At 47.8% G+C, this 18,262-nt stretch overlaps 1 protein-coding gene across 3 annotated transcripts in view; it reads right to left on the bottom strand.

Moving 5' to 3' along the window:
- APC2 (anaphase-promoting complex/cyclosome 2) overlaps positions 1-18,262 on the bottom strand; it is a 175,235-nt gene that overhangs the window by 155,757 nt on the left and 1,216 nt on the right. The gene's annotated exons all lie outside the window — the stretch shown is intronic.

The raw sequence follows: 18,262 nt of genomic DNA, 5'->3' as shown, positions 1-18,262 counted from the left end.
ATGACGGCAGGGGCCTCAGCGACAGCCTGGCACTCAGGGTGGTCCTCAGGCGCCTGCCCAGCAGCAGTGGTTCCCACGAGGAACCGATTTGGCCCTCTTCAGCAAGACGAGGTCCTCACCATCAGCCTCACCACCGACAGTCCCCCCTCTCCCCGAGTTCCCCCCCTCCTCTTCAAACCCCCCCCCCCCCCCCCCCCGCCTCCTGCTCCCTCCACCTCGCCCTCCTACCTTTGCCGATCCCCCTGCCGCTCCAATCCCACAGTCGACCCATGGGGCAGGGCCATCCACGGCTACTAGGAGATCTCTTGGCAGCGCCTTTGCCACGAGTCGCTTGGCGAGAGAGGGGCAGCCTTTCTTGCGACCCCCTCTTCTGGTACAGACGTCTCCCTTTGCAGCAGTCCCTCGTGGTCTGACGTGCTTCGACATTCGACGTCGCTGGGACTTCTTTGCCTATGACTTTACACGATTTCTAGGCGACTCCTCATCCGACCTTGAGGCAGCCTGCTCCAAGGTTCATGTTTTGTTCCTTGCAGCTAGGGGGATAGAGGCCTTGGACTCGGTAATTGGCTTCTCTTTTCCCCTTTGCGGCAGGACCAGACTAAGTAGACTTTTGACTCAGTGTTGGAGTGGCTACAGACACATGCCCTGGAGTTCTCTCATCACATGGGAGACCTAGAGGTTACAGACATGCTTCAGACTCTTTGGCCATTGGCCAAGTTTGTTGTGACACCTCCAGACGCAGCAGGATGTAGACACATTGTGGTTCACTTTTTTGCTGATACATAGTGCCTGCCTTGCTATGTACTCATACATGAGGACTCCTGGACAGAGGAGGTTGCTCTATGTACGGCTCAGTCTACTTGGGCTTGGGCTAGACACTCTTTGCAATCATGCATATCTCGAGGACGCTCGGATGCGGATTACTCCCCATCCAAGCCAGCCTCGAAGATAGCACTTTTAACTGCTGTGGCAGCAGCTGTTCTCTCTCGCTCCCCATGAGGATCGTCTAATGGAACGTACACGGATTAGGTGGGCCCCAGTGTCACGTGACACATCCCAACCCTATGTGTCCGTGGACAAGCTACACCATAGCAGGGTTCCCGTCAGTCAAGTCAAGTTTAGATTAGCAGTGATATGGAACTTTTGTGAGTCTATTCGTAGACCGTGCAGGCCCAGTCACTTAGCATAGATGCATATCCTCCGGTTGCACACAGCATGATCATCGGAATTCCCATCACAATCCATTAGCATCAGTTAAGGGAATTTTCCAGTGCATTTAGCCTATTTTCCTATTTATTGGGATTTTCACTTATTATTAAGTGACTTTCCAACAAAAGTAGGTAGGGCAATTTTGCTAGGTTAATATATAAGCAAACCCAAGTTAGCACTTTTTGGCAGAAGAGGCAGCAAGAGCTTCCCGCTCAACAAGCAACTTCTCAGCAGTACCCCCCTCAGCATCAAGGTCCCTCGCCATCCATTTCCCATCTCTGGCGTTTTCTTCACAAATTCAGCCATCGCCGACAACACCTCTCTCTGGCGCTTGACTCCCTTCCGGCAGCCCTAAAAGGCCAACGTTTTGGGATTGCAGCATCAGCATGCCATGGCGTTTTTGTCACAGCCTGCAGCATTTTACTAACGCTAGGATTCCTCAGCAGACCAGCGTTTTTGAGTGCTTGCTGCCCAGCATTTTTCAGCAGTTATACCTCAGCCTATACAGCGTTTTCAACAGGTGCAAACCTCCCTAAAAACACAGCCAAAGAAGCCTTTCAGTTCAGCATTTCACCTTCAGCAGGAACCCCGATCAAAACAGTCATTTTCAGCCATTAAAATAGCAAGAAAAACAGTCATTTTCAGCCTCGAAACTGCCACCGAATTCAGCCCATAGAAGATCACAGTTTCAACCACGAAGTCGCCGTCGTCATCACCGTCGTCGTCATCGGCAGAGTCCCATTGCGTCAGTCCATTGCATTCGCATTGTACACCTTTGTGCAATCAAAGTAGACCACTCTAGCCGACGAACGTGGGGCCTTCGGAGGAGGGTTTTACAACCTCTCGGGTGTCGTATCTTTTCTCTCTCCTTCTCTCAGTCTCATTCACTTGCACGCACAATATCCACTCACTTTGTTCGTGATCATAGCACTCTCCATAAGAAGGAAAGCTCTCTCTTTCCCTAAGAGCTAAAAGGAACCTTGAGCAATAAAGATCACTAATCTTGAGAAAATACAACATTCATTCCACTGCACCTTACATCGGTATCAGAGCTTTGGAAGTGTTCTGCATTACTCAAGGAAAGAACCACAAGAATTTTTTTTTTGCTTGTTGCGATCGCACGAACCCAAGTTTACTTGGGCGTGGCGATTCCTAATCGTGTTTGTTGAAGAGTGACAAGAATCCCAAGAAAGAAGGGCTTGTCCAACCTCCCCTTGTGTCTCTTTTCACTCATTGAGAGCGGACCGTGCACTTAGCGGCCGGCCAACCGACGTGAGGTGGGAAAAAGCAACCTTGGTGTGAGCGCAAGGCCGCCAAGGGGTACGCCCGCAGAAAAGAGTAGAACTCGGGTGAAGAGAAGATCCTTCTCCAACGTGATTTGCAAGCGAAAGAAAACCTCAAGAACCTCAAGAACCCCAAGAACCCAAGACCCTCAAGACCCAAAAACCCAAGTTCCTCGTGAACTTCAGAACCCAAGACCCTCAAGAACCCAGGTCCCTCGTGGACTTAAGAACACAAGAACCCACGATTGCAGAATGGTCATCACTCGAAGCGGAATGGATACTTCGCTTGGAGGTGATGAGCATGAGAGAGGCGAAGAAGAATTTTCCCCACCAGGAGGTTTTTCCGACCCTCCCCCTTTTCCATCTACGACAAGGATTGCGCTAACTCCTAGGGAGGAGTTGGACCAAGAAAGAGAAGCAGAAAGAAAAGCCTACGAAGAAGACATGGCAACCATCGAGCGTAAGTACCAAGAAAGAATGGCAGCCATAGCGCGTGAGAGCGAGCAAGCACGCTTGGAAGTCAAAGAAAGACAAGCAAAATTTGATCGTGAGAACAAAGCCCTCAAAGAACAGAGCGACCGACAGAACGAAGAGATGTTGCGACTTTTTTCTCAAGTACAGGCGTACTTTGCACAGAATCACGAAAAGGAGACTCTCTCCGTCTCTCCTTCTCCAAAGCAAGATACACAAGATTTGCATGATTGTTTGAAGCATGATGAATTGAATGATAATGATTTGGATGACAATGACAAGCATGATGATTTGCATGATCAAGATGTGATTTCTCACAAGCATGATGAGTTGCATGAAGATTCGATCAATCACCAAGAATCGATCTTGGCTTTCAAGTCGAGGTCCACAGATTCGATCAATCACCAAGAATCGATCTTGGCTTTCAAGTCGAGGTCCACAGATCACCCACAAGAAGATTCGATAGATCCCGAAGAAGCGATCTTGGCTCTCGAGCCTTGGTCGTAGATTCGATCAATCACCAAGAATCGATCTTGGCTTTCAAGTCGAGGTCCACAGATCACCCACAAGAAGATTCGATAGATCCCGAAGAAGCGATCTTGGCTCTCGAGCCTTGGTCCAACGAACCCTCACAGGAAGTATTATGTGTTCGCATGATTGATACACACGTATTGTTCGAGTGTTTCATTCGTGAAGGTTTCCTGTATTTTAGTCAACATCGTTATGTGATCCCTGTTATGTGATCCCTTTTACTAGGCATGACATATTGTATGTTGAGCACGTTTCTATCATGGATGCACACAAATGTATGCGGATTGTTCATGAAAAGCTGAAAAGTTTGTATGTAAGGAAGTCGCATTCCATGTCTCTTCCTTGGCATGACACAGTTTCCGAACGAGCACATGATAGTATGAGCACCAAGCATGGGCATTTCCGTTGTGATTTGCCACAGTTGATTGTTTTCGATCAAACAGAAAAGATTCGACCGCATTGTTTGCATATGTTTGATGAACGGGTTGTCACTCCATCTCTATGTTCATCTACATTGCATACACAGTCTTTAGAGAAGACAAGGTTTGTTTCCTTCGCTTTACATGGAATAGGTATGTTCATGGTTTTGTGTTGGAGTTGGTTTCAGGAATTTTCAGCCATGGAGATTCTTGAAGACAAAAGAAGCAGGTCCCTAGACGAAGTTGAAGCATCAAAGGAGCCACAGAAGACTTTGAGTCGCTTTCAGCGCGGCCCAAAGAAGCAAGCGTTGCAGACCTTTATGAAGTTCAAGTACCGCACGACCCACGCATCAGAGTGGGCAGGCGAAGAGTCCCTTCCAGGATTCCGGATGCTATTTGCGATCTCCCTCGACGCCATACAGTTCGGTACCAGTATCTCACTTTGAAAGGGGATGTCACATGACACATCCCAACCCTATGTGTCCGTGGACAAGCTACACCATAGCAGGGTTCCCGTCAGTCAAGTCAAGTTTCGATTAGCAGTGATCTGGCACTTTTGTGAGTCTATTCGTAGACCGTGCATGCCCAGTCACTTAGCATAGATGCATATCCTCCGGTTGCACACAGCATGATCATCGGAATTCCCATCAGAATCCATTAGCATCAGTTAAGGGAATTTTCCAGTGCATTTAGCCTATTTTCCTATTTATTGGGATTTTCACTTATTATTAAGTGACTTTCCAACAAAAGTAGGTAGGGCAAATTTTGCTAAGTTAATATATAAGCAAACCTAAGTTAGCACTTTCTGGCAGAAGAGGCAGCAGGAGCTTCCTACTCAACAGGCAACTTCTCAGCAGTACCCCCCTCAGCATCAAGATTCCTCGCCATCCATCTCCCATCTCTGGCGTTTTCTTCATAGATTCAGCCATCGCCAACAACACCTCTCTCTGGCGCTTGGCTCCCTTCCGGCAGCCCTAAAAGGCCAGCGTTTTGGGATTGCAGCATCAGCATGCCATGGCGTTTTTGTCACAGCCTGCAGCATTTTACTAACGCTAGGATTCCTCAGCAGACCAGCGTTTTTGAGTGCTTGCTGCCCAGCGTTTTTCAGCAGTTATACCTCAGCCTATACAGCGTTTTTAGCAGGTGCAAACCTCTCTAAAAACACAGCCAAAGAAGCCTTTCAGTTCAGCGTTTTCACCATTAGCAGGAACCCCGATCAAAACAGTCATCTTCAGCCATTAAAATAGCAAGAAAAACAGTTCAGCGTTTTCACCATGAGCAGGAACCCCGATCAAAACAGTCATTTTCAGCCATTAAAATAGCAAGAAAAACAATCATTTTCAGCCTCGAAACAGCCATCGAATTCAGCCCATAGAAGATCACAGTTTCAGCCACGAAGTCGCCGTCGTCATCACCGTCGTCATCATCGGCATAGTCCCATTGCATCAGTTCATTGCATTCGCATCGTACACCTTTGTGCAATCAAAGTAGACGACTCTCGCCGACGAGCGTGGGGCCTTCGGAGGAGGGTTTTAACTATTACAACCTCTCCGGTGTCGTATCTTTTCTCTCTCCTTCTCTCAGTCTCATTCACTTGCACGCACAATATCCACTCACTTTGTTCGTGATCATAGCACTCTCCATAAGAAGGAAAGCTCTCTCTTTCCCTAAGAACTAAAAGGAACCTTGAGCAATAAAGATCACTAATCTTGAGAAAATACAACATTCATTCCGCTGCACCTTACACCCAGTTTCAGCCTCAAAGGGGCCGACTACGTCAGGAGATTCAGCGATGCCTTGTGGGAGGAGAGATTGACATTCTTATGCTACAAGAGCATCATCTGTGTGAGAGCCGCATTAGACGTTGTGGTTAGCTTTTGCGTGGACGATACAATACTTTTTGGTCAACTGCTTTTCGACCTGGAAGCATCCAAGGCGGGATATGTATGACTATTGCGGATTCTTTGCAGCAGGCCATTGTGGACAGAGGTATTATTGTGTCAAGCAGGGCTTAGTGAATCATATGCAGGTTCAAGGTAGTCTTGTGGGCTTCCTGAACATCTATGCGCCCAATGTAGCGAGTGCACGAGCAGAGTTTTAGTCACAGATTGTTGAGTCTCTGCCGCAAGCAGAGCAATGGTGCATAGGGGGTGACTTCAACATGATGGAGGACCCCTCTGACAGGATTGGTGGTAGCCATGCTACTGTGCATGGAGTTGAGCTGGCAGCTTGGGAGAGATTTTGTGTGACTCTGAGGGTTTCGAATGTGTGGCAACATTCTAGCTTTGTGAGACCCCCAGACAGCCTAGCCTTCTCTCGTTCGGACCGCAGAGTTGGAGGAGTGAATCTATCACGGATAGATCGCTTCTACACTAGTGACCACTTTTGTGACTTGGGTGGGATAGTTGGCATTCTGGCAGGGACTTCCTTTTCGGACCATGCACCAATGATCCTCACAGTGACAGATAGGCAGAGGAGAGGGAGCACGATGCTACGCATCCCTTAGAGGGTCTTGCTGAACTCTACGCTCAGAGAGCGAGTGGAGGCTCTTTGGACAGAGAGCTTAGACATGCAAGATACTCTTGCTGATAGTGTGGCCTCAAGACTAGCTCAGCTTAGTTGATTCTTTCTTCAAGAGTCTTTGGCTCGCCCGGCTGCAGCGAGAGAGGAGCAGCAGCGTCTCCGACCGGGCATTGCTTCCTTGCAGAGGATGCAGGAGCAGCATCCAGACAGTCCTTGGCTGGAGAAGCAGTTACAGCAGGCTCACAGGGGCTTGCTAGCACAGAGGAGAGATGCCATGAGTTTGCTTTCCATCGACAGGCATCTCAGTGGACCCAAGTGGGTGACAGAGTGACAGGTGCTTTCTTTGAGACAGTGGGACCTCAGCATACGCATGCCAAGGTCAATCAGTTAAGGAAGCCCGACGGGTTAGTTGCTTCAGAGCCAGAGGACATGCGTGCAATTGCTACTGACTTCTACCGCGATTTACTGTCTGCAGAGCCTCAGTCGGAGCGTCAAGATGCATGTAGAGAGCAAGTGTGGGCACAGATGCCTTGTCTTGTGACTGAGGAGATGCGTCAAAGGCTTGAGCTGCCTCTTCAGCTAGAGGAGCTGCACATGGTGTGAAGGATTGGGGAACTAGCCTCTACAACACCTCAAACCAACACCAAGAAAAGAGGATGAAGAGTATAGATCTCTCAAGATAATACTGGTTGATCATCTCTCACAAATTTTGACAGCCTCACTCACACTTAGCCTCGACTAGCTTCGACTACACCGCTACAACTCCCACTATACTTGGATGCACCAAAGGAAGCAAGGGAACCAAGAAAACCAAAGTAAAAAAGTAAAGAAAAACAATGGAAATCTCTGCACTTTTCCTCATAAAACCAAGAGCTTCACTTCTTTTCAAACGCCCTTCCATGTGCTAGTAGAGACTCCATAGGCGCTCTCATATATACACATAGCTTGACCAAAACCCATCCAAATCAAGCTCGCTTTGAAAACCCACAAAGTTTAGCAAACAAACTCAGAAAAAGTGATGGAAAACTTGGGGAAAACCTTGCCCTTTTGCGTATGTACAAGCAAGGAATTGTAGCGCATAGTCTACCCTCGACTAGCTGCACCAAAGGGAACCACACACAACATGGTTTCCATACCTCAAACCAAGATGAAGAGAGGTCAATATGCAGAGCTAAGCACCCACTTTCATCAGCCCATTGAGGAGAGACACACTCTCAACTCACCACACTAGGCTCTCGCAAGGCAAGAGGGGCACCTCTACACCAAAACCCCCACCCTTCACCACAGGCTGCAGCAACACATAGTTTCTTCTTCACAGCTGAATATCCCTCTTCACTCACGATCCCAAGCTGATAAAAGTTCAGTTTTTGTTAGTATTTTTAAAGCACTTACTCACACTTTGAAGTCTCGACACTTCTATGTACAAAAACAGCAAAACTATGTACCCCACACAATTGGCCCGCATGCGTAGAGATAGCTAGCACACACCGCTTTTGTACACTTTGTACAAGCATGCTTTATATACATCTAAGGCTCCCAAAAGCATTAAAAAACATCTCTTAAAGACTTTGGGGTGGTCCACAATATTTCGCCAAAACACGTCACAACGGCTCTTAGTGCCCTCCCCCGTGGTAGCTGTCTAGGTGAGGATGGCTTGACTCCCTACTTTTTTTTGGAGTACTAGGACTTGCTTGGCCCAGATCTCTGTAGTGCTTTTCAATACATTCTGCACTCAGGAGAGATGCCTGACAGCATGAGTGAGGGTGTCACGTGACACATCCAACCCTATGTGTCCATGGACAAGCTATAATATGACCAGGGATCAGTTCAGTCAAGTCAGTCTAGAATAGGAAGTGATCTGGCACTTTTGTGAGTCTGTTCGCAGACTGTGCATGTCCAAACACTTAGATTAGATACATATCCTCTGGTTGCACACAGCATGATCATAAGCATTCCCATCAAAATCCTTCAGGGGAATTTTCCAGTGCATTTAGCCTGTTTTCTCTATTTTTGACATTTTTCACTTATTATTTTTAAGTGACTTTTGTTGGAAAGTAGGTAGGGCAAATTAAGTAAGTTTGTATATAAGCAAACCTAGACTAGCACTAATTTGCAGAAGAGGCAGCAGGAGCACTCGCTCAGCAGGCAACTTCTCAGCAGGAACCCCAAGCCCTAGCGTTTTTGCTCCACAGCAACCACCTAGTGTTTTTGAACCAGATGAGCCAGTGATTTGTACTTGCAGATTCCGGCGATAGCAGAACCTCAGCCTTTTGCATTTGCAGGACAACCGGCTGCAGCAGAGCAGATTTTCAACCCTAGCGTTTTTGCATCTGCATCACACCCTAGCGTTTTGCAGATTTCTCCGCGACGGAACTTCAAGAAACCTCAATGTTTTCAGTTTTCAGCCCTTAGACACCGCAGATCAGGTCCCGAACCTCGTAGATCTCACCCACCCGCAGCAGTTCCTTGCCCCACGGTCAGTTTCCGCAAGGTTTACACTTTCAGCCCGGAAAACGCAGATTTCAGCATCTGCGTTTTCAGCGCATCGTCGTCGCATCGACATCGTCGTCGACATAGAGTCAGAATTCATAAGATACAAGATTTGCAGATTTCAGCCCTTCGCAATTTCAGATTTTCAGCCCGTCTCGTCGTCGTCCTCACCGTCGTCAGCAAGCCAAGCATTGTAGAGATTTGTGCAATCATAAGTAGACTGCTCTCGCCATAGAGAGTGGGGCCTTCGGAGGAGGGTTTTACAACGTCTCTGGTGTCGTATTCTCTTCTCTATCTCTCAGTCTCATACACTCACGCACAGTGTCCATTCACTTGTCTCTGATCACTGCACTCTCTCATTAAGAACGGAAGGCTCTCCCTTCCATAAGAACAAAAGGAACCTTGAGCACAGTTCGGAGCACTCATCTTAAGCAAAGTTCAAACATTCATTCCATTGCACCTAACATTGGTATCAGAGCTTTGGCAGTGTTCTGTATCACTCAAGGAAAGAATCACAAGAATTTTTTTTTGCTTGTTGCGGTCGCACGAACCCAAGTTCACTTGGGCGTGTCGATTCCTAATCGTGTTTTTGAAGAGTGACAGGAATCCCAAGAAAGAAGGGCTTGTCCAGCCTCCCCTTGTGCCTCTTTTCATTCATTGAGAGCGGACCGTGCACTTAGCGGCCGGCCAATCGACGTGAAATGGGAAAAAGCAACCTTGGTGTGAGCGCAAGGCCGCCAAGGGCTGCACCCGCGAAAAAGAGCAGAACTCGGTTGAAGAGAAGATCCTTCTCGAACACAAATTACAAGCAAAAGAAGAACCTCAAGACCCTCAAGAACTCAAGACCCTCAAGAACCCAAGAACCCAAGACCCACAAGAACCCAAGTTCCTCGTGAACTTAAGAACCTAAGACCACAAGAACCCAAGACTTCAGTGGATGGTCATCACTCGAAGAGGAATGGATACTTCGCTTGGAGGTGATGAGCATGAGAGAGGCGAAATAGAATTTTCTCCACCAGGAGGTTTTTCCGACACTCCCCCTTCCCCATCTACGCCAAGGATTGCACTAACTCCTATGGAGGAGTTGGAGCAGACGTTTATGGACAGGAAGTTAGAACGCGAAGCAAGAAATGCAGAAAGAATGGCAGAAATGAATCGCAGACACACAGAAAGAAAATCAGAAAGAGAAGCAAAAAGAAAGGCAGCCAAAGCAAGACAAGAACAGAGCGATCGACACATGAAAGAGTTGTTGTGACTCTTTTCTCAAGTGCAGGCACAGATGCAAGAGATTCGAGAAAAGGAGACTCTCTCAGTCTCTTCTTCTCCAAAGCATGACACACAGGATGAGCATGATGATTTGCATGATCAAGATGTGATTTCTCACGAGCATGATGAGTTGCATGACAATGATGTGATTGTTTACAACGATGATGTGTTAGTGGATACTTTCTCTGATGAAGCTAACCTCATTGCAGAAACGACCAATCAGGAAGAACCGATCTTGGCTCTCGAGCCTAGGTCCAAAGAACCCCCTCAGGAAGAACCGATCTTGGCTCTCGAGCCTAGGTCCAAAGAACCCTCACAGGAAGTATTATGTGTTCGCATGATTAGTCAGCACGCATTGTACGAGTGTGTCATTCGTGATCGTTTCCTGTATTTTAGTCAGCGTCTTTATGTGATCCCTTTTCCTAGGCATGACATATTGCACGTTGAGCATGTTTCACTCATGAATGAGCACGAATGTATGCGGATTGTTCATGAAAAGCTGAAAAGTATGCATTCAAGGAAGTCACATTCCATGTCTCTCCCTTGGCACGACACAATTGTAGAAAGAGCACATGAAAGTATGAGCATCAAGCATGGGCATTTCCGTTGTGAATTGCCACAGTTGATTGCTTTAGATTAGAAAGACAAGATTCGCTCTCATTGTTTACGTGTGTGTGGTGAACGGTTAGGCACTCGGTCTATGTGTTCATCTACATTGCATGTACACTCTTTAAGGAAGACAAGATTTTTTCCAATCACTTTACATAGAATAGGTATGTTCATGATTTTGTGTTGGAAGTGGTTTCAGGAATTTTCAGCCATGGAGATTCTTGAAGAAGAAAGAAGCATGACTCTAGACGAAGTTGAAGCATCGAAGGAGCCACAAAAGACTTTGTGTCGCTTTCGGCGCGGCCCAAAGAAGCAAGCGTTGCAAACCTTTATGAAGTTCAAGTACCGCACGACCCACACATCAGAGTGGGCCAGCGAAGAGTCCCTTCCAAGATTCCGGATGCTATTGGCGATCTCCCTCGACGCCATACAGTTCGGTACCAGTACCTCACTTTGAAAAGGAGGGGATGTCACATGACACATCCAACCCTATGTGTCCGTGGACAAGCTACAGCATGACCAGGGTTTAGTTCAGTCAAGTCAGTCTAGAATAGGAAGTGATCTGGCACTTTCGTGAGTCTGTTTGTAGACCGTGCATGTCCGAACACTTAGATTAGATGCATATCCTCTGGTTGCACACAACATGATCATAAGCATTCCCATCAGAATCCATCAGAATCCTTCAAGGGAATTTTCCAGTGCATTTAGCCTATTTTCTCTATTTTTGACATTTTTCACTTATTATTTTTAAGTGACTTTTGTTGGAAAGTAGGTAGGAAAAAGTGAGTAAGTTTGTATATAAGCAAACCTAGACTAGCACTAATTGGCAGAAGAGGCAGCAGGAGCACTCGCTCAACAGCCAACTTCTCAGCAGGAACCCCAAGCCCTAGCGTTTTTGCTCCACAGCATTCACCTAGTGTTTTTGGACCAAATCAGCCAGCGATTTGCACTTGCAGATTCCGACGACAACAGAACAACAGATCAGCCTAGCGTTCTGCATTTACAGGACAACAGGTTGCAGCAAAGCAGATTTTCAGCCCTAGCGTTTTTGTATCTGCATCGCACCCTAGCGTTTTGCAGATTCTCCGCGACGGAACTTCAAGAAACCTCGGCGTTTTCAGTTTTCAGCCCTTAGACACCGCAGATCAAGTCCCGAACCTCACAGATCTCACCTTCCCGCAGCAGTTCCTCGCCGCACGGTCAATTTCCGCAAGGTTTACAGATTCAGCCCGAAAAACGCAGATTTCAGCATCTCCGTTTTCAGCGCGTCGTCGTCTCATCGTCGTCATCGACATAGAGTCAGAATTCACCAGATACAAGATTTGCAGATTTCAGCCCTTAGCAATTTCAGATTTCAGTCCGTCTCGTCGTCGTCGACATCGTCGGCAAGTCCAAGCATTGTAGAGATTTGTGCAATCATAAGTAGACCGCTCTCGGCATAGAGAGTGGGGCCTTTGGAGGAGGGTTTTACAACGTCTCCGCTGTCGAATTCTCTTCTCTATCTCTCAATCTCATATACTTTCACGCACAGTGTCCATTCACTTGTCTGTGATCACTGCACTCTCTCATTAAGAACGGAAGGCTCTCCCTTCCATAAGAACAAAAGGAACCTTGAGCACCTTTCGGAGCACTCATCTTGAGCAAAGTTCAAACATTCATTCCGTTGCACCTAACAGAGGGCCTGATCTACCTCATTCCCAAGGAGGGTGGCTCCTTGGATGAGATTCGACAGTGGCGCCCCATCACCATCCTCAACTCAGCCTACAAAATTCTTGCCAAGGCTCTGAGTTTGAGGATTCAGCCACTTTTGGAGAGCATTATACATGGGACTCAGACAGGTTTTGTCAAGGAGCGTAGTATCCTTGACAACATCTTTACTTTTTGGGAGGCTTCTGCCCTAGCGCGGCTCCATGGTGAGGATCTAGTGATTCTTCTTCTCGATTTTGAGAAGGCCTACGACAGAGTTGACTGGGACTTTCTGGAGGGCACTCTACGCAGGATGGGCTTCTCTGATGCTTGGATTAGAGGGGTGTCAGCTTTGTACAGACGGCCACACAGTCAGGTACTTTTGTTAGGAGGTAGAGGTGATCACTTCATGCTCATACGTTCGGTCAAACAGGGCTGCCCTCTTGCCCCCTTCCTCTTTCTGTTCTATGCTGAGGCGATGAGCAGGTTTTTGTTGTCGCAACAGGTTGGTTTACGTGGCTTAGCACTTCCTATTCGGGGAGATGAGCTACTGGACGCTGAGTTTGCAGACGACTCAGCCTTGTACTTGGATGGCCAGGAGGCCAACCTCTACAGGTGTGAGCAAGCTCTTGAGACTTTCTGTCGTGCATCTGGCGCATTGATCAACTGGAGAAAGACAGTGGCTTTCTCGGTTGGTAATGCTCCTATACCCGATTGGATGCCAAGTGAGGGCTTCAGGTGGATTCTCCCAGGGAATGCAGTTCGGTACTTGGGTTGTCAGGTTGGTTTGGACTTGTCTCCCAAGCAGCAAATTGCTCCCCTCCTCCTGTCTATCAGGAGGAAATTGTTACATTGGAGCTCCGCACGACTTTCTCTAGCATGCAGAGTTGTAGTGGCCAACCAGGTGTTGTTGGCTACTATGTGGTACATCACTTCTTGCTGGATCTTCTTGAGTTCTTGTATCAGCCAGGTAGAGAGGCTGAGGAACTTCCTGTGGTCAGGACGTGACACTCAGATAGCCCGGGCCAAATTGGCTTAGCAAGTCATCATTGTTCCTTGTTCTCAAGGAGGGCTAGGGATCATAGACCCATCACAACAGAGCACAGCCCTTCTTGGGAAGTTCATCGTCAGAGGACTTCTTCCAGGTGAGGAGCCCTGGAAGGAGTTCTTGCTGCAACGGCTTCGTGCTAGGGTGCCTCAGGCTGGAGGCCCCTTGCGACCTTCGACCAGATGGATCTTCACAGAGATGCGCAGAGTTGGCTTGAGCAGGAGACTGGAGGACCGCTTCGCTGTGAGTTTGCTTCGAGCTTGGGAGCATCTGCGGCAAGGCCTGGAGCAGCATCAGCCTACTTGCACGGAGGAGCGCCTGAGACAGCCCCTTGTTTGGAACCCCAAGGTTAGCACTCAGAGAGGCCACTTGGTTGATAGTCGGCCTCATGTTTCCTAGGGTCCCATGGCAGAGGGGCCAGCACAGAGGGGCCATCTCAGTTCGGGCTTGCTCAAAGACTGTACCCTCCCTGTTTTTCGAGATACAGGGTGAGGGACGCTTACACCAAGTTGCAGTAGAGGCCCCGCAAGTGGCAGAGTGCTGTTTTCAAAGGATCCGTGTGGTGGACATCTATGGGAGGACTTGTGTAATCGATCCTGACCCAGCAGCTCTTGAGCCTGGACATTGGAGACTCTGGTTCATCTGGCGGGCTCGCTGTTTCCGCATCTTCGAGGCTCGCCCTGTACCGCCAACAGACTGTTTGGGATCTTTGGCTAGAGCTGATCCATACTCTCAGAGGACAGCTCGAGAGACTCCATGGCAACTCCGACCGCATGCAGAAGCGCAAAGAGGCTTTCCTTCGACTCTGGCCTCCTGGGCCTTTTTTCACCATGGTCCAGGGTGTACTGAGATGGCATTATCGTCCACCTGTGTGGCTTTTCCCCCCTCCCATTTCTTGATTTAGCCTCATTGTACATATGCTGTTTTTTCATTGGGAGAATCTCCCCATCATGATTGTTGTAGCCCTCTTGTAGAGGTGGTTGTAGCCCTATGGGCAGTTTCATTAACTAATAAAAGGATCTTTTTCTCGGAAAAAAAAAGGTGTGGGAAAACCATCTGGGATAGTTACCTTGTTCAGAGCGCGGTAATCTACGCACACATGAATTTTATTGGACTGCTTCTTAGGCGCTATCACCATGGATGATAACCACTCAGAGTGCTCCACAGGCACAATGATCCCTGCCTCTTGCATTTTTTCTAGCTCTGACTTGACAACCTCTGCATACTTTGGGTTGAGCTTGTAAGCTCGGTCTCTAACAGGCTTAGCCCCTTCAACCAGAGGGATAGTATGGACACCCAATTCTGGTGGGATCCCTTCCAAATCCTTGTAGGACCAAGCAAAAACATCTTTAATAGAGTGTATAAAAGAAACTACCTGATCGAGTAACGTGGGATGCTCCCATAACCAAGCTGCTAAGAGGATGTGTTGAGGGTTGTCAGGGTCACCCAAGTTGACTTCTTTGACCGGGTCAGGAGGTGTAGCTGGAGAGGGTGCCTCGGAAGATGAAGAGTGAGCTGCCTCTTGGAGCTTCGAGACATCATGGGCTGGTGTTTGATCGATTGGAAACTCCACATACTCCTCTTGTAGCCATCCTGGTGGAAGCTCCTCGAAGGGTAAGTCTTCAGACACAGCAGAGTGCTTATAAGTGGGCGGGGCGTCAGACCCATAAGATGTTAGAGGAAGAGGTGGAATGTTGGCAAACTCATGCAGAGGAGATTTCTTACCCCTTCGCTGATGTGTTTTAGGTTCACCAAGGCCGACGGCTTCCATCAGAGGAACACTTGAATCATGGTCATCGAGGACTAACACACTTGCTTCTTTGACTGGCACACTTTCTGCTGTAGGGCTTGGATCACTGGTGTCAGCCTTAGGAGTTGGGAGAGAGAGTGTTATAGGCACAGGTGAGGCTTGAATAGAGACCACATGGCACGGCATCGATGTGGTAGCTTTCAACCACTGCAGCAGGTCTTCGTCAGACCCGTCAAGTGGGATAGGCTGCTCGGGGTCGAGGTTGGACTGTACTGACAACGAGCTGTGATCAACTACTGGATCCATACCTCCTTCGAGTCGAATTGGTTGCATGGGGGAGCTAGGAGTATGTATCCACATGGCGTCATTTCCCCAATCGTGAAGTGCCTTAGTATGCCGCAACCATGGTCTACCAATAAGCAAAGGAAATCCTCCCTCCACCTAGGGAAGACTGACCACCACAAAATCCAAGCTAAAGGTGAAGTCTTGTACCTTCAGAGGCACCTTGTCTACTATGCCCACCGAATAGACTGTCCTCTGGCCAACCAATGTAACAGTGAATGGAGCAGGGCGGGTAGGTTGCAATCCTAAAGCCAACATAGTAGACTCTTGTATCAGATTGATCCCAGATCCACCATCCACTATGACTCCTGAGAATTGATGCCCAAGAATAGACACAGTGAGACGAGGACTTTTGTAGTCGGTGAGGGGAGCAGCTCGATAAAAAATCATGTAAGACTCTGAGGGTTGTAGAGGGAGGTGCCCGCTACTAGGCCCTGCACCCGGGTACAGAGACTAAATGACTCAGAGGGTGTCACTTCTGAGGGTTGCATCTAGCCGGAGCATCTCATAAAGGGACACTTGTTGAAAGGTGTTCTTCAAGATTGCTTCCGCTGTGGGCTTAGCTCCTTCAGTCTGGGCTTCCTCTGGAACTCTAACCTGTTCCAAGTCAGCCACTGCTTCTAAGAAGGCTCCATCAATGTCCAAAAGCATAGAGACTGGCCTACTCTTAGCACCAATGAAGGGCTTGTCAGTTTGGTCAGGTCGTGGAAGTGGAGATGGACGAGATGGACCTGTTGGCAAGCTGAGACCAAGAGCTACTCTTTGTGCCCGAGTGAGCACATAAGCGGGCTCCCCCACTTGTAGTGGCCGAACTGTATGAGTGGCAGGTGATGGTTGAGGGATGGTGTTCACTGCGATCAGATTGATCTTCGGGAACGTGAATACTTGTTGGTTCTGAGTTGGGCCTGAAGATGAGAGCTTTTAGACTCGATGCTTTTATGTTAAATGCTTTTGGGGCTCTGTTTTTAGCAACCCTTGTATTCTTTATAAGACTACAAAGGGGCGGTCTTTGAGGCATCTGGACGCAAAGCTCGAAGATCTTGACCGCCTCCTGAAATCCCACGAAAACGACAATGACTGCGGAGTGCGAGTTGTCAAGGATAACATGCCAGGCATTTGTACCAGAAATTGGAAACAGGAATCTGTCCCAAGCATCTCTCTCACATGGCGCAACAAATAGCAAAGAAGGCGGCTGGACTGCACTCCACTCTTAGAGGTCTCTACATAGTTAAAATCACCCCCAACAATCCACGAATCCACAATAGGCAATACATCCACAATCTGCTATCAAAACGCAGCTCTCTCCTGAGGCGAAGTGGGGACATAGATACACATCACAACTACCAAAGAGTCATCAATCTCTAGAGTAATCCACATCGCTCTACCATGGTCTTGTACACAATGTCGCCAATAGGGTCCCACAGAAATGCATATACCACTGCTAGAATATTGTTGGCCTATCACAGTTTCCCAAAATGTATGAGAATAGCAAGGTAACAACTTGCCACATCTATGGTCACTGTCCCACGGATTCGCATATTGTTACTTGGAATGTCAATGGATTGCATCACACTAGCATCAATTGTCCGAGATAGAATTTGCTCCACAGATATTCTCTCTCTCTCTCTCTCTCTCTCTCTCTCTCTCTCTCTCTCTCTCTCTCTCTCTCTCTCTCTCTCTCTCTCTCTCTCTCTCTCTCTCTCTCTCTCTCTCTCTCTCTCTCTCTCTCTCTCTCTCTCTCTCTCTCTCGTCGGATAGATCTTTAAGGTCTCTTGGGATAGTTTCCTACAACGTTAGAATTCTCTTCTTCTTCTTTCTCACAATAGCTTACTGAGTGCATCACAACCATACACACAGACAACGTGCGACATTGTCGTACCAACTACAAACCCTCTCAAACACTCTGGCAGACCATTTGACACATCAACTGGTAAGTTAGAGATGCAGTCAATGTGCTACTTACACTTTGCACAGACAAAGTGCGACATTATCGTACCATCAACGAGCACTCACAATCACTCTACTATACTATTTAACACCTATCAACTAATAAAATATGCACAAATTTCAATGTACTACATACACCTTGCACAAGGTCACTGTGGTGGCAAGAGAGAGTGTGTGTGTGTGTGTGTGTGTGTCTAAGGCCACTTTGCAATTGGTGCAAATAGATCAAAAACAGCCCTGAACGCAAATGATGGCATTTCTGTGTTGTAGTGCGGTTTCTACACCAGCTTTTGGCCATTGGCAGCCTTCATACTGGGATGTGGTCTTTGGTAAATTTGAAGCCAAAATACCTGGATGTCCCCTTGCTTCCAGTCTTGTGGCTGATTGGAAAATAGTTGCACAGGACTTGTTGTGGCATGGTAGAGATGATGTGAGTGGCAATTCGCTTCGATTGGAGAGTCTACATTGAAGTCGGGTTTTTCATCAGACTCTTGTTCAATGGTCTTTGCTTCGATTAGAGAGTCTACAATGGAGTCGGGTTTTTCATCAGACTCTTGTTCAATGGTCTCTTAGATAAGCTTACTTTCTCTCCCAGAAAGGTATTGAAAGGATATCATAATGTGCTTGACGCGGATGGACAGGTGCTCTCATTCAGACAAGCTGCTGTTAATTTTGGACTTGGAATGCA

Source organism: Adiantum capillus-veneris, chromosome 23 (genome assembly GCF_014529385.1).
Source record: "Adiantum capillus-veneris isolate H3 chromosome 23, ASM1452938v2, whole genome shotgun sequence".
Classification (NCBI taxonomy): Eukaryota; Viridiplantae; Streptophyta; class Polypodiopsida; order Polypodiales; family Pteridaceae; genus Adiantum; species Adiantum capillus-veneris.
Note: the sequence above shows the minus strand (reverse complement) of the source record. Positions and strands in the feature narration are given on the sequence as shown.